Consider the following 26,753-nt stretch of genomic DNA (forward strand, 5'->3'; position numbering starts at 1 on the left):
GAAGAGGAAGAAGAGGAAGAGGAAGAGGAAGAAGAGGAAGAAGAAGAGGAGGAAGAGGAAGAGGAAGAGGAAGAAGAAGAAGAAGAAGAAGAAGAAGAAGAAGAAGAAGAAGAAGAAGAAGAAGAAGAAGAAGAAGTCCAACAGCCAACAGTGGTGAACCTCTGGGTTCAAGGCCAGCAGCCTTGAGTGAGTTCGAGGACAGCCAAGGCTACAAAGAGAAACCCTGTCTCAAAAATAAATAAATAAATAGTGCTAAGAGAAGTAGAATTTGTTTCTTTTCTGAATATTAATTTTATGATATCCAGGGTCATCCTTTTGCCCTAAGTTCAGGACTTTATGATTTTAATGGCTGAGTAATATTCCATTGTGTGTATATATACTCGATTTTCTTTATCCATCCATGCAATGTTAAACACACTTTGATTCCTTGACCATAGTGACTGACACTGCAAAAAGCATAAAGTATATATGTATATTTTGATACACTAATATCAAATATATATACTAATTTCATTTCTGTTTGATACACTAATTTTCTTTCTGTTGGCTAGAAACCTAGCGGACAATGAATGGCTATATCAGATGCTTCTGTGTCTAGTTTTCAGAGAAATTTCCATAATATTCCCTATAACGTCTATAATGATTTGTATTTTCCAAAACAGAACAAATTCACTCCTCCTCAATATCCCCACTAATGCTGGCTTTTTAAAATATTTACTTATTTCTTTATTTTTGTGTTTTTGGTACTTATCATTCTATGAGGTGTGACCTGATGTCTGTCCGGGATTTTCATTTCCCTGGTTATGAACAGTACAAGGCACTTTCTTGGCCATTTACATATGCTTTTTTAAAAATAGGTAGATAGGGTCCTCTCAACTTTGTACACAGTAATAGAAGCACCGAGTAGTGGTTCTCAACCTTTAGGGGGTCAATTGATCCTTTCACACGGGTCACCTAAGACCATAAGGAAACACAGGAACTTACATTATGATTCATAACAGTAGCAAAATTACAGTTATAAAATAGCAATAAAAATAATTTTAAGATTGTGGGTTACCACAGCATGAGGAACTGTATTAAAAAGTGGCAGCAACGGGGCGGTTGAGAACCACTGTCATGGAAAAATTTAAATTGGGACCTGGTATTTCACTGGTATTAAGCATAACCTAACTACATGGTAGCTATGGACTGTGTAGTTTGTGGATGGTCCTTCAAGAAAGAGGAAAGTCTAGAGACTTCCTGGCTTTTCTGGGGAGAAAAAAAAATATGTACCTTCCTAAAAGAAAAAAGCTAAACAGAGATATCTGTAACTCACTGTTGCTTTTCTGGGAGACCAAAAGAGGAGACAGTACGAATTTGAAATCCTTAGGGAGGGGTAACCAAGGAGGAATTTTTTATCTATTACTGTTATGAACCCAATTAGATGTATTTTGAGGAAAGGGTGTGTGTATATTAGATTTTAATTAAGTAGCGTTAATTATAATCTATGAGATGTGCTTACTGCTTATCAGATAATTATGAGAAAGCAGATTTGGCTGCTGGCTTGTGACTAATTAAGTGGAATTAGGAATGATAATTACAGGTTTCCCTTTGGTTTGCGTTCATTTGGAAAGGGGCAACTCTTCTAGACCAGGGTGGAGAGGTCCAAGGGGCAGGACCCTGGTTCACCTGGAAAGTGCTCTGGCTTTGAAGACTTGGAAGGAGCAGAAGAACGGAGGGCACAGACATCTGATAGGGGCAGTTCACCATGTTTGTGTGCACAGTCTCCCACAGCTGGCCCCTCCCTCCAGGATTCCATCGGGGTCTATTTTAATGAAGAATAAGATTAACCATGGGTGAGAGATCTTAGTGGTCTGAGGTCATCGGACTTAGGAAACTATAGTGTCCCTGTATCTTTCAAGCTACCCATCTTCTAGAAGTTTCAAAAGACAAATGGCAGACCTATAATTGGCGTCCAGGATGCACTTCCTTCAAACGGTCATCCGGACTAAAACTCTAGACAAACTGCAAAAAATAATTTCTTGCCTCAAGTTGCCGTTTGATGCACTATGCTGACATTTCAATTACATGTTTGCTCATTTAATACTTGCTTCTGCCCAGCCTGCAGTATCACAGTCTGGATTTCATGAGAGCACATGTTGTAACCATTTTTCTTTTTCTTTTCTTTTTTTTCTTTCTTTTTCATTGTGTATGTCTGCTGTCTAATGAACATCCCCTGGGGCTATGACACCTGAGGTGCCAGAGTTAAAGGGAAAGAAGTCACCCCATCTTAATTGATCTCAGGTTGTCACTTTTTAGCAGTGATATCTTGGGCAAATCACTTACCCTGCCTGTGCCTGAGGATGTTTTTATGGTTTTTAAAGAAATCTCTAAGCCAGTGAGAGTAGCAGCAGTCACTGTGAAGGATGCATAAGATTAAATAAAATAACTGAACTTAGCATGATGCAAGGCTGACAGCAAATGTTCGGCAAGTTAGTGTCTCTCAGCTGGTCCATGAACTACTGGCCTCTGAACCACATCGGGAAATTTAACTGAGTCCAGTCCCCAAGCCTTGAGTCAGCAAGCGGGGCCTAAGTGCTTCTATTCCCAAGACTATTCAGGTATCTCCTACGCAAGTGGCCATGACTGGGCTCAGGCCACAGCAGCAGCATTAAGACAGTGACCATAGGAACACTCACTCCCCTTCCACAGCCTGAGTCATCACAGTGCGAGGAAGAGAAAATGCACACGGTAAATCGGCAGCTTGGCAATCCCATTTTACGTGTGTTAGCACGAGGGTCAGAAACACCGCCTGGCTCAGAACTTTCACAATGTAGACTGTGCTGTGTGCAGGCCTGCCCTTGAAGAACAGGGCCTGAAGAGCTTTCCCTGGAGCTCAGAGGCAAAATGGGCGTTCTCCAGTGTTCTGCAGCAACTCAAGATCATACAATAACCCTCTCATTGCTGGACTGCTAAGTATGTCACCAACAAATTCCCACACAGTGAGATCACACACTGGGAACACTCCTGCCCGACACACACACAGAGTGGATCGCACACGCCTGTTAAATGAATGCAACCTGTGGGCTGATACGGCTTCTGAATTATATCTAAATTACATGATAGTGACACTCATGTTCAAAGCCACCTAGTCATCTCATCCCTAGCACCGTGGCCTACCCTGCAAAGAACATCAAATTCGGAATCCTGCCCTCTTGGCACCGCCTGCTTTCACTTCACACTCAAGAGGAGTTTTCTGACTTGCACAATGTCTGCGCCCTTACCCTGTAGAGTGGGAGCCAGGACACTTTGGAGCAGGTCTGCAGGTGCCTTCCACCCTTCCCGCTCTGCCTTGCTTGGATCACTTGATCTCAGGCCCAAGCCTGTTTCCAGCTGGCGGGAACTTGCTCAGTAACGTGCTGTCTGGGATTAGCCCTTGGGTTAACTCTGCCGATCGGTTCTCAGGCTAGAGAGTGGAGGTTATTAGCATTGTCTTCGTGTTACAGGTGAAATTGAACACCAAATGATGGCACCTGCTCTGCTTCACACAGCCTGGAATGAAGAACCAGGATTTCCTGTCCCCAGGCAGCCACCAGAATGCCTAAGCAGCACCTTGCACTCCCCTGTCCTCTGCTTCTCTGAGCTCTGTGACATCCCAGAAGGTGGCTGTGACTGGCATGGCTTGGGTGTTTTCTGTTGCCTGCTGCCTCCTGACTGTCTAGTCCCCTGCCCTTGATATAACTTAGGAATCGTCTGGTTCTCCTGTTCCATTACCATCTCAGTTCCTCGGTTGGAAATCCCAAGTGCTGACTACAGAGTCCATGGTGTTATAGAATTTTATTTTAAGATGTGTTACATTTGTTTATGCTGCAGAATGTGTAACATTTAATCTTGCAAAGATGTGTTGCATTCTTTTATGTTGCACTTGCTTAACTCTATTTAGTTGTGTTACTTGGCCTGTCTAAAACATCTGATTAGTCTAAATAAAGAGCTGAACGGCCAACAGTAGGATAGGAGAAAGGATAGGAAGGGCTGAGAGAATTAAATAGGAGAAATCTGGGAAGAGAGAATCAAGGATCAAGAAACAGGTGGAGAGGAAGACTCCAGGGGACAGCCACTCAGCTACACAGTAAGTCACAGAGTCAAAAAGTAAAGAAAGGTATATAGAATAAAGGCAATAGCCTGGAGACAAAAGGTAGATGGGATAATTTAAGCTAAGAAAATCTGGCTAGAAATAAGCAAGGCTGAGGTGGGACATTAATAAGAAAGAATAAAACTCCACATGACTTTTTTGGTAGCTGTGTGGAAAGCCCCCTAAGAGCAAAGAGCCAAAAAGAGTACAGAGTAAAATCAGCCACCTATACCATGCCCTCCACGATGCACTTGCTGGCTACTCCTCCTCCATCGCTGAGCCCTTCCTCTAAAGTCTTTTCTTAAAGTAACTGCTCTCCTGCAGAATTCTCTAGCTGTTCCACCCTCTCTTACATCGGATTTTCCTGTTTGGAGAGTCAAGCTACATTAGCCTTTTTAAAAAAAACATTGCCATCTAGCACAGAGCTTGATCTGTAGTTAATGTAATATAAATGACATGATGGAATAATTTGGACCCACATGACCTGCTTAGACTGGGAGCATGAATAGAAAGTATGAACCATTTCTCCTTGCGGAGAAACTTTTCATATGCCTCAGTATTTCAAACACAGCACATATACGGGGCTCCAGCCAGGCCTTTGAACACACAGGTGCCAAGAACAACAGTCATTATTTAGATAAGTAGCTATCCAGTGCTGAACACCTTTGTTGAGATAAACCATATATGAATGGGAACTTATGGCACATATTTGAGACCAGGATTTACAATTAATCTAATTTAATTCTAGAAGGGCCCATTGAGTAGTTTCTATAAATCAAAGTGTACAAGACTGCCTCTTATTAGGCAAGTGCAAGCTTATCAAATATGGTGTAAGAACTTAGTGGGTCTTGGGGAAATTGGGTTCTAGCCTCATTTTACAGGAGTTAGTGAGGAAGCACAGAGAAGGGAGGGCCACTACTGTGCACTGACCTTCCTCCCACAACTCAACAACAAAAACAATCAGCCATAGCTACAGATTCAATTAATGAGAAGCAATTATTAATTGTCCAAGGAGATGAGCGAGCACCATGGATGGCCTCTGTGATGCTCAGTCTTGATTGTTAACTTGGTTGTACCAAGACGGCTGGGGTTGGTAAAATATATGTCTGAGTATATCTGTGGGGGCATTTCCAGAGATGTGACAATGTCTGAAGAGCAATGACCTGACCTGCCTTGGTCATGTGCAATTAGCTGGGAGCCTAGGTAGAAGACTAGAAAGCCAGTCATTATGGGCAAGCTTCACTCTTCCAAAGGGAGGATCCTAGTACTGCAGCTACTGGTCAGACACCTGACTCCAGTTTCTTCAGCTTTCAATGTGAACTCAAGGCCGGCAGCTCTCCAGAGAGCACCCAGCCTTCACATCAGAAGGAAACTGCTGAGGTTTCCAGCTTTGGCTGCTGAGTGCCTACAGCCTTCCCTGCCTCTCCAGAGTGCAGACAGCTATGTTTGAGCTCCCCAGCCTCCTGATATCTAAGTCAATCCATTGGATCCCCTTCTGTAAAAGAATATTTTGGGTCTGTTCTTTTCGAGCACCCAGACTAATACAAGTTCACCATATTAAGGTGACAGCAGGGGAAATGATAAGATTTTCAAGGAATAGGGCTGAGGTCAGACCCCTTGGTCATGTGCAGGAGTCCATACAAGAGACTAGTGTATAAACGAAGATGGAGAGTCTAGCAACACCACAGCTTGGACAAAGTACCTACATAGAGGGGGAGGCAGTGAATTCAGAACAATATGGTACCTGTGGAAGAGCACAGGACACCATGAAGCTGTGCCAGCACTTCACAGCTAGTGACATGCAGTCAGCAGTCAGAAAGAGCAGAGCAGCACAGACATTTTGGATGATGATGTCATTGGTGGTCCAGTGACAGGGAGGAGACAGAGATGATTGTATCCAAATATCCCAGATAACCTGCTCCTAAGAGTGCCCAGCCAGGTGTTTCAATTTATAATGATAAACTCATCTGGGCTCTTACCCCATTACCCTTTAAGATCTATCTCAAGAAGATTCAACTGTAGGAGAAAGCATGGATTTCGCACACAACACTACAACAGAAATATCGACAAGGACCTCCTGGAGTGTATGCACTACCTTTAACAAGAGTAGCTCAGCTTATAGGGTGGGGAAAAAGACAGACATGAGTTTTAGGTGGAAGGTAGCTGTGGAATGGTGATGGTAGAATTTGGAAGGCTTCCAGGGCTTCCTGTCCACTGTCTCAAGCTGATATGAATAAAATGCCCCTACCTAATCAGCAAGGAAGTCAGATGCCAGACCCGTAATATACAATAAACATGGCAGCATAGCTAAGCGGGGTGAGAAGGGGTGGCTGCAAAGACCAACTCATAGCAAAAAGGAAAACTTGGAATCTTTAGAGCTCTGCCTTCCGAGATAGACATGGTAGACCAAGCAGAACAATGAAAAGGTCAAAAGTGAGTGCTCACTAGGATAAAGCATGGAAGACATTATAATCTAAGGGCAAAGCAGGGTTGCCTACAAAAAGCCCAGAATGTTATATAACTTCGTAATCTGAAATATCAGTACTATTGACTTTGACCAAGATGATGACAAATAGAATTAACAGACATTAACGAGATATTCAAAGTATCTAAGACTGGGAATTTGAATATGATAGAAATAGATGCACAGAAGAAAAGTGGTGCTGCATGCCTGTAATTCCAGGTCTTGCGAGGCAGGAGCATGAAGCTCAGAGGTTCAAGGCCACCTACTGCCAAATACTTACATTAGACTTTTGTCTCAAACACTAGCCCTTCACCTCAAGAAAAAGGAAATATGAGCAAAGAGTTTAAGTGGAGAATTTAGTAAAAAGAAAAAGAGGTTTTAAAGCATTTGAAAATAAATCAGTTATTAACCAGAAAAAAAGCTGAAGAAAAATAAAACTGAGACATCAGTTTATTCCTATCAGATTGGCAAAATTTAGAGAGCTAGAGGCTGGAGAGATGGCTCAGCTCAGCAGTTAAGAGGACTTGCTGCTCTTCCAGAGAACCCAGGTTCCAGAAAGCACTGGTGGTTCACAATCATCCATAACTCTAGTTCCAGGGGCTCCAATGCCTTTTTATGACCCTCTTGGACATCAGGCATACACAGGTGACATGTACATACTTACAGGTAAAACACTCATACATATAAAATAGAATATATATGTATATGAGTATATATATATAAATTATAGAATTGAAGGGAGTCATGTGTTGAAGGCAGGGGGCATAACTATAGGTGAGGCTACAGCTGGCATTGGTAGACACATAAATAAACAGATAAATGCAAGATATGCATAAGCATATGCATGTATATTCATGCATGAATTATACAGTTGAATACATGTATAAGTCAACTTATACACAGACAGATATTTACAGGAATCTAAATGCATTCAAATGAATGGTCTTTTGTGGAAAGGAGAGTGAAAACTTTCCAAATTTATTTAAAAAGACTACCTTACTGTGAAACCTAACTAGAAAAAAAAAGCTTTACAGTACTTTTACTAAATAGTATGATGCAAAGCAGGAGTAAAATCAAGTAGCATCCTAAAATTCACACCATTCCCAAGCAGTTTACATATACACCATTTAAAATTGTCAGAATGGAGGCTATAACAATGATGTCACTATTTTACATTAAGGAAGAAGCTCTGGGGAGATGCCTCAGCAGTTAGGAGAGTATAGTGCTCTTGTAGAGGGCCACAGTTGAATTCCCAGCCCCCACAGCAGGCAGCTGTCAACCACCTACTAGCTCCAGCCCTAGGGCTATCTGATGCCTCCAGTCTCCTCAAGCACTCAGATTTACAAACCCCCACACTTCAGACACACATGAACACTAAGAATAATAAACAGTGAAAATACGCAGTAATACTGCAAGTCTTTGTTAAAATCAAGAACCATTTATAATGGCACGCAGAAAGGGGAAGGATTGGAAAGGGGAGAGGAAGCAAGTGAGGGGAGGGAAAAGGAGGGAGGGGAGGGAAAGGAAGCCTCAGGTAAATAAGAAAAAATGAAATCCCTAGAGATCAGTGTTACAGCAAAAAACTAACAAAACCTCACATTAAGTTTGAAACACAATGCAATTCTATAAACAAAGGAATGGGAAGGGGATGTAAAATATTGTTCTAATGATTCAAATAAACACTAGAGAAACAAAAGGAGATGCATCTGCTGTAATCTAAGAATGTAATTGTCTTCATAAAAATGCAAACGCCTCCTTTAAGCATTATTAAAACTTGCTTAGAGGTCAATAAAGTGATTTGGTATAAAATAAATATCCCCAAATCAGTATCTTTCACAATGCCTGCAACAAGCATTTATAAAGTGTAGGAATAAAGGAAAAATCCATTTCAGACATTAAAATTATAGCATGACCAGGAATTAATTTAATAGGAAATACACTAAACCTATATGAATAATAAAATAATGTACTGGAGGACGGTATTTAGAAGTCTGGAGCGAATCACCCAATGGGCTAACTCTCTCCACTCTCATCATAGGCAGCCCCTTGAGGTGGTGCTCTGTGGACTCCACTTCTCGTCTTCCTGAAGGTTTGCCTTTGAGAGTAATCCACTTTCTCACTGTACGAGATCAGCTCTCTTATCACAAAACACACAAGTATCGGGTGTGGTATTAAGAGAACACTAAATTAAGACATCCATCACCACACCAAACTTGCAAAATAAAATCTCAAAAAGATGCCTGTGATTGGGCACACGTCATTAATGCAATCCACCCACTTGCTAAAATTTTTGTGACCTCGAAAGCAGTGCTCAAAAACCTTTTCCAGTTGTTTGTACAATTTCACAGGGCAGCGAAACACTTGAGACACTTGGAGTGAATGTTCCCAACTGAGATCCAACCAGGAGACACTGGACTTCTTGCTTCAGCTCCCAGACTGTAAACAGGCATCCTTTTCATGGTGCATTTGGGGGCACAATTTTCCTAGTTTTGTGCTTGATGCTGGTGATGTAATTTTTAAAACAGTCCCCATGCATAGTGCTGGGGTTCCAGCTCCTAACTCAGTGCACAAAGTCTGAGCTTTGACTTACAGAGAAAACAGATAAAGAAGCCCTGTGGAGACAAGAGTTATAGCAGTGCTGGGTGTGAGCCAAATGCTAGTGAATCAGCAATGTGTTAAATAAGATGTCTTTAAGCCAGAAGCTTATAGGATTAACCCCATACTTCCCATAGGAACAATGGGTCCAAGTTCACTACTCGGGCGTTCATGGTGTTTTAATAGAAAACCACAAGTGACAGACATTGACGGTGCTTTTCTTGCCTTATTATTTTCGTGGCTCCAGTCAAGCCTGATTCTCCTCCCATTGTAATGACTCTAATTAAGGTTACCAATGACCAGTTCCAGGGGTCAGGGTTTGGTCTCTGCCCTCTTCAGACTTTTCAATCAACCAACATCTACAAGCCATGGCACCTTAAGTGCCTCTCTTTTCTGTCTTCCTCAGAACTGCACTGTGGATTTTATTTTGACTTGTCCATAGCCTTCTTTTTTGAGACATCTTGGTGGGAGCTCCGTGTAGCCTCTCATGAGTGTCTTCCCTGAGAATTTTGTCCAAACCCATAGCCTGAGCAGATGCCCATATGCTAATGACCCTCAAATGGCTATGAGTAGCAGAATGGCCAGCATGTGAAATTCATCTCAAACTCCCTCCCCAGCATCTCTCCTTGGATGGCATTTTACAGTCCACGAGAGGTCAAGGGTCAAGATGGGTCCACTGGCAATAGATCTTAACCATTTACTGGCAGTGTACTGAGAGAGACAAAAGAGAAGTAAGAGCCTTTCTATGGGGCAGCTTGATACTGTAGAGATACCAAACGTGTGTATCTACCTTCCTCTGCTCTCCATATTCAGTTAGTTTACTCTAAAGACACACCCCTTCTTCTCTTCCCACGACACACCAGAAATCTCAATAGCTCTACTGTATTTTCTGAATCCATGAGCAACCCCCCCCCAATCATAACAGGTTCCTGCTGCAGCCCAGTCCCATCGTACCTTTCATTCCAACCAGACCTACCACTTCCCACAGAGTCTCATACCTCATCCCTTGCCTATCTCAACACACATAATCTATTTTTTCAGAGAATACAGTAAGTCTGGAAATTATAAATAAGATTACTCTCCTTTACTCAAAGCTCTCAGAGTACTCTCTGCTCTGTTTTCAATTATTATCTGAACTTTCACCGTGACCCTAAGGCATCTTCATATGTTGCAATCCAAAGCTATGGCCCTGATCATATAACAAAATATATTCCTTTAGGAAGCTCTCACAGGCCTTTTTAAAATATGTATATTTTTTGAAACTGGTGCTGTAGTTCCCAGCTAAGGACTTTGCACCTTCCTTTTCCATGTTTGTGGAATGTTGTTTCAGATTTTTACTGCAGTGGGGCTCCTGAAGAGAAAACTAAGATTGTATCTCCTGTCTGCTTAGAATTTGCCTTGTTTACACTTTTGGTTGTGAGCCTAGCCTTTAACAGATGAACCATCTCTCCAGCCCTTTGCCTTGCTTTATCACTCAGTTTGCCACTTCGTGTCCTTAAATTCTAATCTAAGGAACCATTACTTTCATTTTCAGGAAGGATATTTGTTAGGAGACACCAGAAAAAAGGAGAGGCAGGCAAGAAAACCCATTGCTATGATGGATCCCAGAAAACCACACAACCTCATGTGCGATAAAGTGTGCTGAACACTCTATGCTTTAAAACATTATTTGGGGTCTGGGATTGGCGGTGGGAGTAAAATGCTTCCCTGGCATTTGTGAAAAACAGGGGTTTAGCCCAACATGCTAAACAAAACCACCAATGAAGTGTTCTTATTGGTACCTTTCTATTTACCAATCTCCAGTTCTGACCATGGTACCAAAGAGAGGATATTGCCTGCAATGCAGCAAGAAACAAGGCACACAACTGCAGGTATGCTGGTTGTGCACTCTCACCTGTGTGCACACATGCACGTGCAGACACACACACACACACACACACACACACACACACACACACACACACCTATGAGTTCTATATCCATACATTCAACTAACCATGGATGAAACACTTAGAGCATTTCTTGGGGTTTCCACTGAACATACAGATTAGGGTTGTTTTTTTTGTTTTGTTTTTTTGTTTTATTGCTTGATTCTGTTTGATTTGGTTTGGTTTGGTTTGGTTTTGGTCAAACAAAGAACTGTACTAACTACTTGCATAGCATTGACACACTATTATCAGATATGAAGGAATAATTTATAGTATGCTGGAGCATATGGTAGGCTATGTTTTAGTACCACACCATTTTATATAAAGCATTGTCTATGGATTTTGGCATACATGGGACTCCTAGAATAAATCCCATAAGGAGGGAGATGGGGTCATAAAGTATATATAACTTAATGCTGGTATAATAGATATGCCAGAGTAAAATAAAGTCAGGAGTATAAATCAGACCAAACTAAAAAGCAAACCATAAATTACAGAATGATTTCTTACTCATGGTGCCTTTCCATCCTAGGATCACGCCACCAACTTAACACTTTTATCCTAACTCACTCAAAATAGCCAAGGGAGGCAAGATCAGCAATGAGGTAAGAATAGCTCAAACAATTCAAAGGAGGCTAGACTCACTCTTCAGAAAGTACCACACGTTGGACTTGACCCTCGGAAAGAACTCACAAGAAACCCATGCTGTGCTGGACACTTCCTGCTGCCTCATGGCTAGCTCCCTAAGTTCAATCTGCTACTCAAAGGGAAATCCTGGCCTGCCCTATGTTGTCGGATGCATAGGCATGAGGTGAGTGGGCGGAGTGGGGTCAGCTGAGACTGCAGTTGAGGCAGGAATGAGCCCTGTGGGGAGCTGGGGATGTGCTGGTGTCTGGTTGTCTGGGGTGGAATTCGCCTCACAAATGGATCTGTGTATTGAAGACAGGATTTCCATAGGTGCAGAGCCCTTTTCTGTTATTAGCTCCTCCACCAGCCCAACGTTGGCTCTTTTTCTACCCTTGGTAACAGCTAATGTCTAAAAGCCAAAGGAGATACCACCCAGTATCAGGAACATTTCAGGCTGAAACTGCTGTTAAGGGTTGCTTTATTTTCTCTTCTTTAAATGGCGAAATAACACAGCCAGGAGGGCTAGAGAGAGAACTTGATAGAGACTACAACCCATCCCTGAATTCAGAAAGTTAAGTTGAAGAAAACTCTGTCAAGCTATCCAAAAGAAATGGTTAAAAGTCTGTTGGTGCTAATATCAAAGAGAAGGGGCTTGTGGCTGTGGAAAGATCCTAAATTCAGTGCCCACTGGAAATTTGGGATCAATATCAAGGGGAAAACGTATAAACCATTCGGAGCTTGAGGAAACTTTCCTGTGAGGTCTTCTGAGAAGCAGAGCAGTCTACCTGAGGCAGAACTAGTCCCCGAAAGTAAGCATTGCCCCATGGGACATGTACACAATGGGCCAACAACGTTCCCTGGAGAACGAGACTCAGAGGAGCAAAGAGCACCATCAAGGGCACTCAGGAGGGCTCAGTTAGAACCCATCACCCTTTGGCAAAACCACCACATCCACGCTTCTTCCACACCATCCGTCTTCACTCCTGTTCTACAGGCAAGTTTTATGTCAGACTGACACAGCTAGCATCATTTAGGAAAAGGAAACCTCAGTTGAGAAAATTCCCTCTGCCAGATTGGCCTATAGGCAAGCACTAAGAATATTTTCTTGACTCTTGATTGATACGGGAAGGCCCAAGTCACTGTGGGTGCTACCAACCCTGGAACGGTGGTCCTAAGTTGTATAAGAAAGGCATGAGAAATAAGGCAGTAAGCAGTGCTCCTCCATAGCTTCTATTCTGGTTCCAGCTTCCAGGTTTCTGTCCTTAACTTCCTGCAGCAGAGAACTGGAATGTGTAACTCTGAAGTGAAGTCCATATTTTGCTCCCCAAGTTGCTTTTGGTCATTGTGTTTTATCACAGCAACGGAAACCCTAACAAAAGATCCCCATGCCCCATTTTCCCATCCCTGTCCCTCAATCTATCCACTGTCTGAAGGAAAAAGAATAGAAACTAAGAAGCAGCGAGTAGCCCTGAGATCGGATCCCACCATGCCAAGGCATTAGGTGACTCCCATCTTCCTGCACACAGGTGCCCAGAATCTTGAGGACACTGCTCGGGTCCATATCAGTCTTACACACTGACACTCAGACATGGAGACAATTAGAATGTAGGAATAAATTTTTAAAATCACCAAAAGGAAGCTGCTTGGCATCCCAGGCATTCATGTTGGTTCATGTCCCTTACACATGGGCACATGTAAAGTGTCCCTTACAAAAGTCAGACATAATACTTAGTGACCTGTAAGAATATTTGAAAGCAGTTGAATATCATTAAATATCTATTTCCTGCCACTTCTTTCTTATTTTTATTTATTTCTTCATGTTTTGTAAGCAGATCTGACCATGTAACCCTGCCCTGACTATCCTACTACACATTTTTTTTCCTCAGGAAGGCCTCAAACTCATGGTAATCCTCCTGTCTCAGCTTCCAGAGTGCGAGGCTCATAGGTCTGTGCCACAGTCCCAGTTCTTGGTGCTACTCTGGTGGGTGGATCTGCGGTCATCCTCAGTTACAGCAGAAGATGAAATCACAGAGAGGGAAACTGCCATACCGAAAAGTACATGTACTATTCCTAAGGGTTTTGACGGTTGTAACAAAATGTTCTCTAGACAGATGGGGAACTCTCACCCACCCCAAGTGAGAGAACTGATTTGGGTTCCTTTTGTGGATTGGGAGCCTCACACCCTTGACTTTGCACATACTTCAAGGACACATGGACCAGATAGTGTCACACAGGAAAGGAAGGCGCAGGGGCTCTTTAAATAGGCAGCTGAGCTATTTCCCCAAAGAGAAGAAACTAAGTGAGAGCCGGCAAAGTGTCTTAGAAGGAAGAGGCTATCTGCTTGAAACAGCCACGACCTTTTGCTCAAATCCATTAATCCTCTTTATTAAACCTGGGTCACCTCTGAGTCTTGGCAAATTAACCAGCATCTCCCACTGCCAGCGCATCAAGAGGCAGTGCACTGTACACTGCCTGTAATTTTCAGCCACCGGGGCTCTGGGGTCAGGGGGCTTCACAAGGCTCCGTCCTCTGCTTTTGTCGATTTAAAAGGGAACATCAGCTGCACGTGTATAAATTACAGGCCGGGCTGTACAGAGGCCCACACAAAGGAGCATCTGTGCTGCACGAAGGGAGTAGGAGGATGCGGGGCCAGCTGCAGGCTGCAGTGCTTAGATTCAGACGAGTCTTCACCCCCATCCTCTCTGAGAAGGTCGGTAGCTCAACAAGATCTCATGCAAAGCCAAAGGTGAGCGAGGTCCTCGGATCCCCCGCACTCTGTTTCACCCCCACAAAGCCCACCAGGGAGATCTCTGATTCTCCATTGTCATCTCTAGGGGAGAAGGAGAGAAAGACAACACTGGAGTCCATTGTGAAGGGGCCAGAGCTAGAGTGAGTCATGAAGGAAGCAGCGAGACTGACCGAGGAGGTGGAAAGCATTCAGAGTAAGAATGACCAGGGAGAACCAGAAGTCGAGAGGCACAGGGAAGCCTGGTACAAAATGCACAGGCTTCTCCAGAGCCCGCCTTGCTCATTCTGTCTGGGTATAGCTAAAGCCCTTTCTCGTGAAAATATACCAAGTCCTTCTCCTAGCCTGTTACCCAAATCTGACTAAAACTTAAACAATACACAGGATAAGTTAAATACTTGAAGTGTCAATATGAGACAGAAATAGGATCATGGGCTCAAAGCCATGGAGGAATCAAAGCCCTGTGGAAACTTTCATCTATCATTATATCTTACCCTATAAGAAAGATATGAAAACTGGTAAGTTTCCAAACAAAAATTACATAATGGATGCATTAGAAATACATCCTACGAAACAAGTCGTGCGTAGGAACAGCCACAAGATAGCTAGACATGCAGGAATAGTTCTGAGTGTGAAGGTTCGGATGGCTCTCATTTGAAATAATCCACAACTATCCAAGGGTTGAAAACATTTAAGAAAATTTAACACCCATGACATTTCTACAAGTGCAAACCTTGAATGTACGGTCCTCTGAGTACTCTGCTGAGCTCACAAATACATGATGCGTGGGCACACCTCGCTGTAGCTCTGTCTTCACTGAGCCACAGTCTCTCTCCAAGTCTCCTGCCTGGACGGGGTTATTAGGTTTATGCTTGTATCTGCACCGCACATTGTCCAACCATTTTCCCTTGTTATTATTCATCAAAGCAAACGGTATAGCAAGTATTACACAGCATTTACAATGCCTCCAGTATAACAAACGAGTAACCTGGAGAAGATTGCAAGCACACCAGCAGACGTGCATAGGTTCCATGCCAACACCACAGGGCATCTGTGAGAGGCCCTTGACCAGCCCCCATGGATACGGAGAGATGACTCTACTTACGTTTCATTGAACTGAGTAACTGGTAGGAAAAAATGTTGCCATTTCACAGGTGAGTCAACTGAGTTCTATTACTTGTCCAAATCCTCCAATCCCAGGCTGAGAAGCAGAACAGGACCATGTCTGATTACAGAGACAGTCACCCTGTTGCACTGCCTGGGCATGGATGGTGAGCAAATGCTCCCTAGCACTGAGGACAGCTGAAGCTATTCAGCTTCCCATAGGTGACAACTCTGTGCTGACCTTTGTGGATGAAGAGTGAAGAGAGAGGGGAAAGGTGTCCAGAAGATGACAGCAGAGTGTGGGAGGCAGGTCCCTGGGGATGAACATGGCCTTCTAGGAAATCTTGCTCGGGCATTCTAAATGTGAGCGAACAGCAATTGCTCTCTCTGCCTAAGTTTCTTTTACTATCCAGGATTGTTAGCCCTAACACAGGTTATAATTCTAACCCAAAAACATCCACATACATGGCATATACGTTTTATCATTTTGGAGACGTTCATACATGAGCTGTATGCGCATCATTTCCACCCTGCTCTTTTCTCCTCCAACTCCCATCCCTATTCATGCTCAAATTCACGACCTCTTCTTCAAACATTGTTCCATGTATACAAACACAAGCACACACATAACCTCCTGAGTCCATGTAATGGTGGTGGTGGTATGTGTGTGTGACCACCACTAGGGATTGGATAATTTATCAGAGGATTTGTCCTTAGAGAAGAATGATTCTCCTATCTTAGCAGACATTATTAGCAGTCTGTAGTTCTTCATCTATGAATAGGACCCTGTGAGACTGTCACTAGGCATGTCAACTAGTGTTGTCATTGTGCAAATCACATTTAAATGATCACATTGTTACAATTGATTGATTGATGTCCCCCTGTCACCTATCAAAGACAGTATTTCTCCACAAATTTTTGTTCTCTGGCTCTTACAACCTGTCTGCCTCCTCTTCCACGATGTTCCCTGAGGCTTAGGCAGAGGAACTGTAGATGGATCACTTGGGTGTTTGCCGTCCCACAGTCTGTTGTGCCTGTATTGTTAACAGTGGTGGGCTTCTGCAATGGTCTCCATAGCCTGCAAGATGGTACTGCTTTGGTGAGGAGTGAGAGCTACATTGACTTGGATGGAGGTATATATATATATATTAATGATCCAGTGACTCCCCTTGGTGTGTTGGGAACTGGAATATTAACCCCTTTGGCCATGGTAAAAATTCATTGCTTTGACCTTTCCTCAGCTCCAGGGAAGGCCACGGTTTGAAATTCTAAAATACTTTGTGAATTGAACCCAAAGTTCATTCTTCCCCTGCAGGAAGCCTCCCTAGGATACTGGTGAGAACAAATCTCTCTCCATCTGGAAGAAGGGCCACATCCATGCAGATTGGTAGTGGGGGCTGTTTTATTTTCTACAATAATTGGGACATTTTTGAAGGTATCAAAAACAGGTGATGAACAACACTAGCAAGAAATTCTTTTTTTTTCTTTTTGCCTTGAAGAACTAATTCAATTCCTAATGTCAAAGGAAAAGTGGTGAAAATCTATTTCCTCCCATGTAGGCATCAGCACACATCACCTGTGCACAGAAATCCGGAGCCAGAACTGCTATGCTTAGCCCTGGGCCACAGAGACTGTACCTACCACCCAGGCGTGAAGTGTGCATGGATTAGCCACTGTATCCTGAGACTGCTGGCTTCTGTCAGCTTCTCTCTTGGCCATTATGCTATTTTAAAAATTGGGTACTTTGCATTTTTTAATCACTCCTGTGTCATTTCATGGGCATAAAGCCTTTTCCTGGCACTGCATGTGTGTCTTGGGTCTCTAGCTCCCAAGCAGCACCCAGATGCGGAATAAGTCAGGAAGGGAGCCACCTCCCTTTCCCACAAACCCCTCACAGGGATCCACTCAGGTAGCAGGGAACACAGCCGGGTGACCACTGGCCAGCCATCTTGAAGAAAAATGCTGTCCACTCAAGCACTCCTCCTGCATGGGCACAGTTTCTACTTCCTTGGTGTACCTCAGCTCGGCCTGACCCAGGTGGGATGCAAATGCAGAGCTACTATCAGCAGACAACACCAATTACCGAGGTGTGAAAACAGAAACTGGAGAATTCTGCATACAGACGCAGAGCCTTGCCTGCACTGAGAACGAAGGCATAAGAAAGAGAAGCTTCTGAGCCATGAAAGAGAATGACTTTGGAGCAATTAGGAAGCCAGGATGACCACACCCTAAAGTAAGGAGTTGGAGAGTGAGCAGGCTGCCAAGAAGGCCAGGGTAGGTACACAGACTCAGCTGGGTGGCCTAGCAGGATAGTGACCACCAACATGGCCCAGGAGCCATCAGGTAGGGCAGAAAGCTCAGTGAACCCAGACTCTTCATAGTACACAGGGCACTGCTGAAACAGAGCCAGGGGAAGACCTGTGACCGTGTCGCCAATCAAACTTCCATGAGCTGTGTGTGCTCAACAGCACACTTAGGAGAGATGGATAACCGCGTTGCAGATTTTCTCAAGGAGCCTCCCTGTATACAACACCATGTGTAAAATTCAAACCCACAGATACCTAGTCACACTTTCAAAATTAATTACAACCCTGGTTTATGCTTTGATGATTCAAACCAATTAATCACACATCCTTTTGTATATTAGTCTACTAAACTTAAATAATCCAGGCAGCAAATGCTTGAAGTAATGTTTAAAAGATATGAAAACTTCCTGAAAGTTTTTGTTATGCGAGAAAAAGACCCTTTACCCTAGAATTCAAAATCAAATGAGAATATGTTTCCTTCCTGCCCACTTGACTTGGTAAAGAATCTTTGGGACAACGCCGGGTAGTGTTGGCACATGCTTTTAATCCCAGCACTCTGGAAGCAGAGGCAGGCAGATCTCTGAGTTTGAGGCCAGCCTGGTCTACAAGAGCTAATTCCAGAACAGGCTCCAAAGCTACAGAGAAACCTTCTCAAAAAAAAAAAACCTTTGGGGCAAATTACTCTAACCTCCCTCAGTCCCAAAGTTACCACAAGGGAAGGGTATGTCCCATAGCCACAGAGCAAGAATTCACCTTCTAACAACCTGTGCCTGGGAGGGGCTAAATCACTTCTAGAAGCACACAAATGACTTTAGAGTGAGCCACGCAATTCCTCAGGCACAAATTCAAGACTTCCAAGAGGCAAACTCCCCTTCCTTCCTAGTCCAGGTTCATTTCTCTCTTGTTTCCCTCAATTCCGGCTTCACACTCAAGATTCATCCCTGCTTTTCATTTGTTCAGAGTCCCTTCACCAAGCCACTAGACCTAGCCATTGTTACATCCCTCTCAACCCAGCCCTTCATTCTGTCTTCATCATCCATTCCTCCTATAAGTCTCCCACACTCAAATTGTTCATTGGGCCATGAAAGAACTTCTGCCTTGGGCAAAATCTGGTCAAAGAAAAGCAGGTAAAAACCTTGCCCCCTAAAGACTAAGGTGTAGGTTGAGGCTTGACTCACCAGGGCACCTCTTGGGCACTTAATGCCCTGTCTCTGTACCACAGAGCAGCACCTAAGAGTCTATTGTTCTTTTGCTGCAGAAACAGACAAGCAGCTCCAACTCCTCTGGTCATTTGAACTGCTTTGTGCTACTTCAAGTTTGACAGCCTGCTCTTCCACTGTAGGCAACAAGTTCCCTGCCAGGGAAAACAGGATGTTCTTCTCTATCCAACCTGGTACTTCTCTGGGGTAGAGACCAGAGCTCATCCTTGGCAAAATAGTGGGTGATTCATAAGCATGAGTTTGAGAACTCATTCCAAGTAGAAATGGCAAACCATGGGCAAGCCTTTAAAATGTATAAGCACAAAGGGAAAATGAGCGTACAAATTTAGACTGAATAGCCTTTACTGAAAATTGTTAGGGTGAGAAGATTTTTTGGCTTTCATATTTTTTTGAAGTATTTGTATATCCAGGATAAGATATCTTATGGCAGGACTCAGGCATGACACGAAAGTCCTCTGAGCTTTATATACATGGTGGCCTCGTGAACTGAAGGAGATTTTATACAATATTTAAAATGGTTTGGGGCATCCAGCAAAGCTTGCTTGCATGGAGCCATCAGAAAGCAGGTATACTGTTTGGCACTGTGGTCATTTTCCTTTGGTGGCGTAGTGGAAAAGTTCAAAAAGTACCTGAGTTTGAATCATTTCTGTATTCAGAATCTTGGATTTGTTTGTATATTCTCTCCTTTTCAAGACTGAAACCAATAAACCACCATCAACCTCTTTGGAGATGCACTGAGCCTACAAAACTTGGAGCTACCTCTGTGGCCTTCAACCCACAATGGCCCCGTTATCTCAAAGCATCTTCAGACCCTGCCTTATACCCAGTGCTATGAGTAGCTAGAGTTCCTACCTTTTCTGATGTAGTGACAGCTGTACCTATAACCACTAAAAGGAAAAATGATGGTTTGAACTTAGGAGGATCAACCATCTCGGGACAGTGTTGCTAGGATGCAAGGCTTTCTTTCTCAACATCCTCCAGGCACACAGGACTGATCCACACAAACAAGCCCAAATTTCATTGTTTTTTTAAAGCTCCCCCATCCTTTTTAGCACTGGAGGGATTAGGAATGCTACTGTTCAAAACGTCCCGACCTGATCTGAGAGCTGAGAGCGCAAAGAGGTCCCAGATCCCAGCCCTCAGATGACTTCTGCATCTCTTATTACAGATGGAGAAGACGGGGAGTTTTAGAGAAATGTATCTGCACAGGCGGCATCTTTAGTAGCAGAGTTCAGTTTGAAACTCAGAACTGTGGAATCCTGAAACCAAGTTTTCTCCTGGCCCCGGGAATTCAGAAGATTCCATTGCTATCACCAGCCCCAGAAGCCAGCATCATAGTGCAAGGCAAGGGCTGCCTTTCGAGAAGTTCTGGAAACACACAGGGTCAGTGGATTTCAACTCAGCTGGTCAAAGACGTCTCCTCCCCCACCTTCCGCACTGTGGTCACAGCTCTTCCAAAGGCAGTTGTAAATCCTTTCCGTCTGTAAACACTCTGCTAGGGCTCCCTCCATTGCTTAGCGGCCTCTGACACTAATTGCTCTGCAGAGTTGTGCAACTGGCAACACCTTATTAAAAGTGAAATATATTATACTGTCCACTTATTGCTGTTTTATAGAGATAAAGTATCCTTGCTACATGGAAAAGCTGGCGAAGAAATTGACGGGATGCTTTCCGAACAGAAAAGGCTATGAGGCCATTCCTAGGTGTCGAGAACTACCCTGAGCTATGTTCAAAGCCTCTCCACTTGGCCTGAAGATTTTTGTCTCCCCAGGAATCTCTCTCTTTTCTGTTCTCGTGTGCTGAAAAGAAAACATGATACAGGGTTGAGAAAATGGCCCGGACTGACTGCTCCTGAATATATCATCTGTTTTCCCGCCTGCCCAGAGCCTGAGATGGAAGAGACTGACAACAGGAAATGCTGGATGCAGAAAGGTAGGCACAGGAAATTAAGCTACACAGTCAGAAAGACAGGTCACCACCGACTTCCTCAGAAAGACCCACGACATCCCAATCCCACACTTAAAACGTGACAGTGTCCCTGGAGACCAGCAAGCAGATGGCCCTCTACTTGAGATTTTTCTGACTTTTTAACGGTACACAAGCAATCTGCATTCTGTGGAGCCCAGACTTAGAATGCTGGATTTTGATCTCCACCATACTAGCAATATGGGCCTCTATCATGATGCAAGGTGGCAGGAGTGAGATGCCACTGGCAGTCAGCCAGTCCATCGGGACGGGGAGAAGCAGATGCCGGAACCATGTATTTGCTAGTGATGATGCTCTGTATATTTGGGTCTAGAGAGTGGGCTTTCTCCTTAGGAAACTACCACCTTACAATACGATTATACTCAACAAGTTCTGCACACCTACGCTGTCAGAGAACTCACTCATCGTGTCCCTATGGCAGTGTCAACTATGTGGGACTCTTGATAAAAGTCATTCCATGCTTAAAGAAACTGGATTAAGGCCCTTGATCTAAATCCCCCAAAACGCTTTCACTAAATAACCCTAAATCCAAGATTACTTGGCAACTCACACAGCTTGTAAGCCAAGAATACTAGTTACAGTTTTAAGAGTTATAAAAAGATGAGACAGACTACATGAGGTCTAGAAAGACTCTCTCTTTATTTAAAAGAAAATTGATGAGGCTTGATGATGGCTCAGAGGGCCAAAACACTTGATGTTCTTGTAGAAGACCCAGGTTAGGTTACCAGCGCTCACACGGCAGATTACAACCATCTGTACCTCTAGTTCCTGGGGATCTGACACCTTCTTCTGACCTCTGCAGGCATCGGGCATGCATGTAGGGCAGATGCAAAACAGTCATATACATAAGATAAAATAAATAAATCTTTTTAAAATTTAAAATAAAATAAAATTGCAGGCTCTGTCTTAAAGAATAGAAAAGCTGGAAGGAGATGCAGGCAGCACAAAGACAGCTGGGCTGGAAGGAAGGGCAAAGACTGATGCTGAAATGTCACCAGGGAACTGTGCCTTACACCCTCAGCTCCAGCTCCGAGTTCCGAGTAATCATCTTTACTGTTGTTGCTAGAAAGAGTAGGCCCATCGGGGCCATCCCTTTTTGTCTTGGCAATGTTTTACTGCTGATCTCCACCCATGCCAGCATTGAGGAGTGGCCAAGTAGGACTGGATGGCCCCATGAGCTAGCAGATAACAAGGGAGATGGAGTGATGGAGACAAACCTATTGTCCCTGCCACGTTTTGTGTTTCCGAGATACCAAATTGCTTGATCGCTTTGACATTTCCGAGACCAAATTAAAATGTGCCACCATGGAGACAAAATGTCATTAGCCTCATTATAAGTGATTGTGTTAAAATAAATACAAAAATAAAGTGGGAATTAGTCCAGACCATTAAAATACAGAAGCAAAAATGGTCAACAGGGACTTAACATGTGACAGACTAAGAAAGATCGAGACACCCCCTAAGGAAACAGAGAGATTAATGTAACAGGCACAGAGACTGAGCAACAGGCTTCTGTGAGCAGAAAAGAGCCTGGGAACTAAGACAATGGCAGGCTCTTCACTGACCTGGGTTGTGAGTTCTTATTTCTCCTGAAGAAAGACAGGAAATACATTTTTCATGCAGCTCTGAAGGAACAAGACAATCGATTGGGATGGATACCCTTTGGGCACCTGGGAAGAAGGGACAGGCAGTTTCTTAGGCAAGGGTAGGTGTATCCTCACATGCTCAGCACTTGGTTTCCTTGATCAGAAGCTTCCACAGGAAGAAAGTGAAGATAGGGTATCTATGGACCAGGATCCCAAGGATGAGCCAGACGACGTAATCCAATGCTTTGGGAGGCAAATCCTACAACTTCATTGGATCAGTCTCCTCTACCTCTTCCCCATCCATAACCCCTTACTCCACACTACTTCATTCCCCCAGCACCTTGCTGTTCACTGTTTCTTCAGCCATATCCTTCTTAGTCCTACTAAAAGGCATTGGCCCAATGTTCTTAGAACCTTAGCCATGAATAAGCCATGGCATGAATGGATACTTCCTAATGGGAGAGAGCAAAACCCTTAACACTTGCCTTATCTCCTTAAGTGAACGACACCATATCTAACTAGCACCTTCCCCCTTGCCCATTAATCCCCATGGAAGCCTCATGAAGCTTGTCTGTATACTAAGAATAACTAACAGACTCTGGCTTTTTTTTTTTTTTTACTGTATACAACATGTCTCTTTCACACATAGGAATCACTCAACTAGAAGCCCAAGGATAGAAAAATAATTTATTATCATAGCATATGCTATTTTCTGAATTCTTTTTCTATAAATGGTACCCTAGATACACACAAAAATCATGTAGTGTGACAAAGGCAGAGATTATCATTCCTTTCTAATACTCGAGATAATAGAGGCTACTACAAAAAAATGTATCTTCTGCAAGGCCCCACAGTAATAGCAGAAAAGGACTAAAAGACACGGGTCTTAACTCTAAGTCCAGTCCAAATTGTTGAGTTACTTTGCATTGGTTTTAAAGAGTAGAACAAAGATCTCTTCTGGAAGTGTAAGCGGGTTAAGTCCCCAATGTCTGCAAATGGCTTGACACATAAGTAAAGCATCCAAAATGCTCAGTAGTGAATAGCAAAGGGCTCAGAAAGCTTCGGCAACATGAGCTCACTAATCCCCCAGGCTTCCAGCCAAATCTGTGGCGGGAGATGGTCTTTCTATCTTTGCCTCAGTCCTCCCCCGGCTGCACCATCATGATCCCTCAGGAAATCTAAGAAGAAGGAGTAACATTTTTTTTCCTTATCATTTCAAATGAGGATGAGATAAGGGTCCTGGGAGAAGACAGGAAAAGGAAGGAAATATTGACTAGCCATAAAAAAAGGTAGATTCAACCATGGCTGACAAAATCTGAGACAGCAGATACCAGGACAAGAGGAGACAGCTGACGGCATGAGTGTTACCTATAAACAGAAACACATTATCTTGCAGTCCCAAACAGAATGGCTGTTTAACTGGGATATGCGATTTTTATTTTTGTGTGTCATGCAGGAGCATGTACTTTGTTCTTGCCTCCTGAAGCCATTCTGCCATGGATGCCTTCCTCTTCTGTGCCATAGCTCTCCGTTTGAATTTCCTAGCTCCTCACGTTTCCAGTTGCCACTTTCTTCCTTCCAAGTCCAGAAAACATCTTCTCTCTGTGTGTATGTTAGTGTGTGTGTGTGTGTGTGTGTGTGTGTGTGTGTGTGTGTGTGTGTGTGTGAGCCTATATGAATCATCTATGTGGCTCTTTCTCCCTTCTTCTCTTTAAACCTCAGTTACCTGGCAATCTGATGCTATAGAAAACTACTCAAGATCTTCAAGTTGTTTAAAGGATTGAAGGCTTCATTTTGTGATCAGTTGACTAATGTTAACTGATGATTTGGGCCCGTGATGTGATGGGCATATCATGGTAGAAGTTCATGGCAAAATCATTCACCTTTAGGGCAGGACCTGATAGAAGAAGAATGACCTACAGTTCCAACTCCTTACTAGAGCCTAATTCTTAAGATTTTACCAACTCTCTGGGCCACCATGGCTAGAAAACAAGCTTTTAACCCAGTGTTATTTTAAAGATATTTCATACCCAAAGTACATGAAGTTGTTTGTGGCCATTGATTTAGGAGTGAGCTCATTTTCTCTTTGCTCCAGATGGTAATTAGAGTAGAAAATTTTCATCATTGCCTGTCAGCTCATTATCAGGGCCTGAAGACCAATGGCTAAGACAATGTAAGAAGATCTCTTGAAAGGCCTGGCTTGCAGCTAAGAAGACATGTCTTTTGAGGTGAAAAATATCAATTACTCTCTAGAGACAGGAGAGTGAGGATCACGTGCTAAAATGGTTTAGACACCAGGTTTCAGGGTTACCATTGGTTGTAATCAGTCCCATTTCCTAAACTCTCATTAGAACCGCAAATAATCCACGCTGGTAGGCATCATGATGGATCAGATTTGGCAATTTCACTTTGCATATACAGAATGTAAAAATGAAAGACATCCAGGGCCCAAAGTTACAAAGTCAGGCAAGCCCCGGAAGCACAGAGTTCAGGGCACTGACTCTGAGGGCTCCACCCATACCACTTGTGATTGCTCTTGGAGAATGGGAACAACTGTTCACAAGTGCTGTACTCTGATCATAGAGACAGCAACAAGAAGAGAAAAAAGAACTGCAGAAATAATCCTCAGAAGAGTAGACCACTGAAACAGCACAGATACAGGCCACTGAAGCACATCAATGAATTAAGATAGTTTCCCCTATCATGAAATTTAGGAATCACCAAGAAACCATTCAAAATGTGCCATATCAGCTGTCATATCCCGGCCAACTGCATCAGAAGGTTGGAAAGTAGGGCTGCCTGTCAGAGTTGTAGCAAAGCCCCCCAGGGGTTCTGATAATGGAGCCAAGGTTGAGAATCATTGCTCTGGAAAGCACGAGCAAAAATGGGTTAGTATTGGATGAAGGGACCAGGAGAAGATGCTTAGAAAAGAAGGCACTCAGGCTTGATTTCAAGGAAGGTGAGCCTGAGAAGGGGCTCGAGATGCTTCACTGGGAAGCTCCTTGACCAGGAACTGTGCTTTCTCTAGCAAGGCTGAAGAAACGCAATCAGCGTCTTCTTCCCCAAGCCATTCTCTACACAGAGCATCTAAGGATTCCAGTGGTTCCTTCCCCTACTTTCCTAAATGGAGCAGGTGAGGCAGTCTTTGAAGGGCTTAAGGCCCTTGCAGCGAGGTGTCTGCCTGCTCAGCAGTCCTGCCTCCAGCTGACCTGCCTCCATACTGCAGGATCGGCCCACAGCACTCTGGGGTGTCTGCAGATGATGTAGGTGATAGTTTCCCTAGCTTAATAAGGAATTGTCCCCAGGCGCCTAATCACTCAGCGGCGTGGGAAGAAGGGAAATCATTGCAAAGAGGTCTTTCAAATGTCATCTCTCCCTTGGCTTTTCACCACACATCTCGTCTGCCTATGTCAGCAGCCTCATCCGCCCAGAAAGATGCAGCTGGGCAGACACCCTGCAAGCAGCAAAGAGTGAAGGCCACTCCTCTGAGGTGTGGGGGCCTGCTGTGTCTATCAGGCCAACAAAGAGGAGAGACAGACAGAGGGAACCAGTGCTTCCCAACATTTCCCTCCTGGCATCCCCAAGGCTCCTTTCTGCAGCTTGGCAGTGGTGTCAAGGCTGTTCAGTATTTACACTGAGCTTGTCCTGAAAATCCTCTAATGCTCCTATGGCTGCTCTCAATTAACCTTCTCCCATAGGTCGGAAGCTCCAATCTCATTCTGGCTGAACACTAAGTCACGAAGAGGCTCACAAAGCTGCCAACTGATGGTGCTTCTCAGCTACTTGATGGCTTCCTATCTTGCTAACCTGCTTACTAATATATTGCTATTAGTAAATGACACATTGTATTAGTCAGGGTTTTCTAAAGGAACAGAATAGGATGGACACATAAAACATAAATATTTTATGCATATATTATTCTGTACTATATTATTTTTACAAATTATACAATATATTGTATATTAGTAATTACATATAATAGATCTATTCTTAATATATATTATTTAATATGCAAACAATATATATTGAAGAATTAGGTCAGTTTATGCTAATAATAACAGCTAAATCATAACTAAGGGT

At 43.5% G+C, this 26,753-nt stretch overlaps 1 protein-coding gene across 4 annotated transcripts in view; it reads right to left on the minus strand.

The window, feature by feature from the left end:
- Positions 1-26,753, minus strand: part of LOC142846261 (opioid-binding protein/cell adhesion molecule) — a 1,121,841-nt gene that overhangs the window by 1,071,159 nt on the left and 23,929 nt on the right. The gene's annotated exons all lie outside the window — the stretch shown is intronic.

This window comes from Microtus pennsylvanicus, chromosome 3 (genome assembly GCF_037038515.1).
Source record: "Microtus pennsylvanicus isolate mMicPen1 chromosome 3, mMicPen1.hap1, whole genome shotgun sequence".
Taxonomy (NCBI): domain Eukaryota; kingdom Metazoa; phylum Chordata; class Mammalia; order Rodentia; family Cricetidae; genus Microtus; species Microtus pennsylvanicus.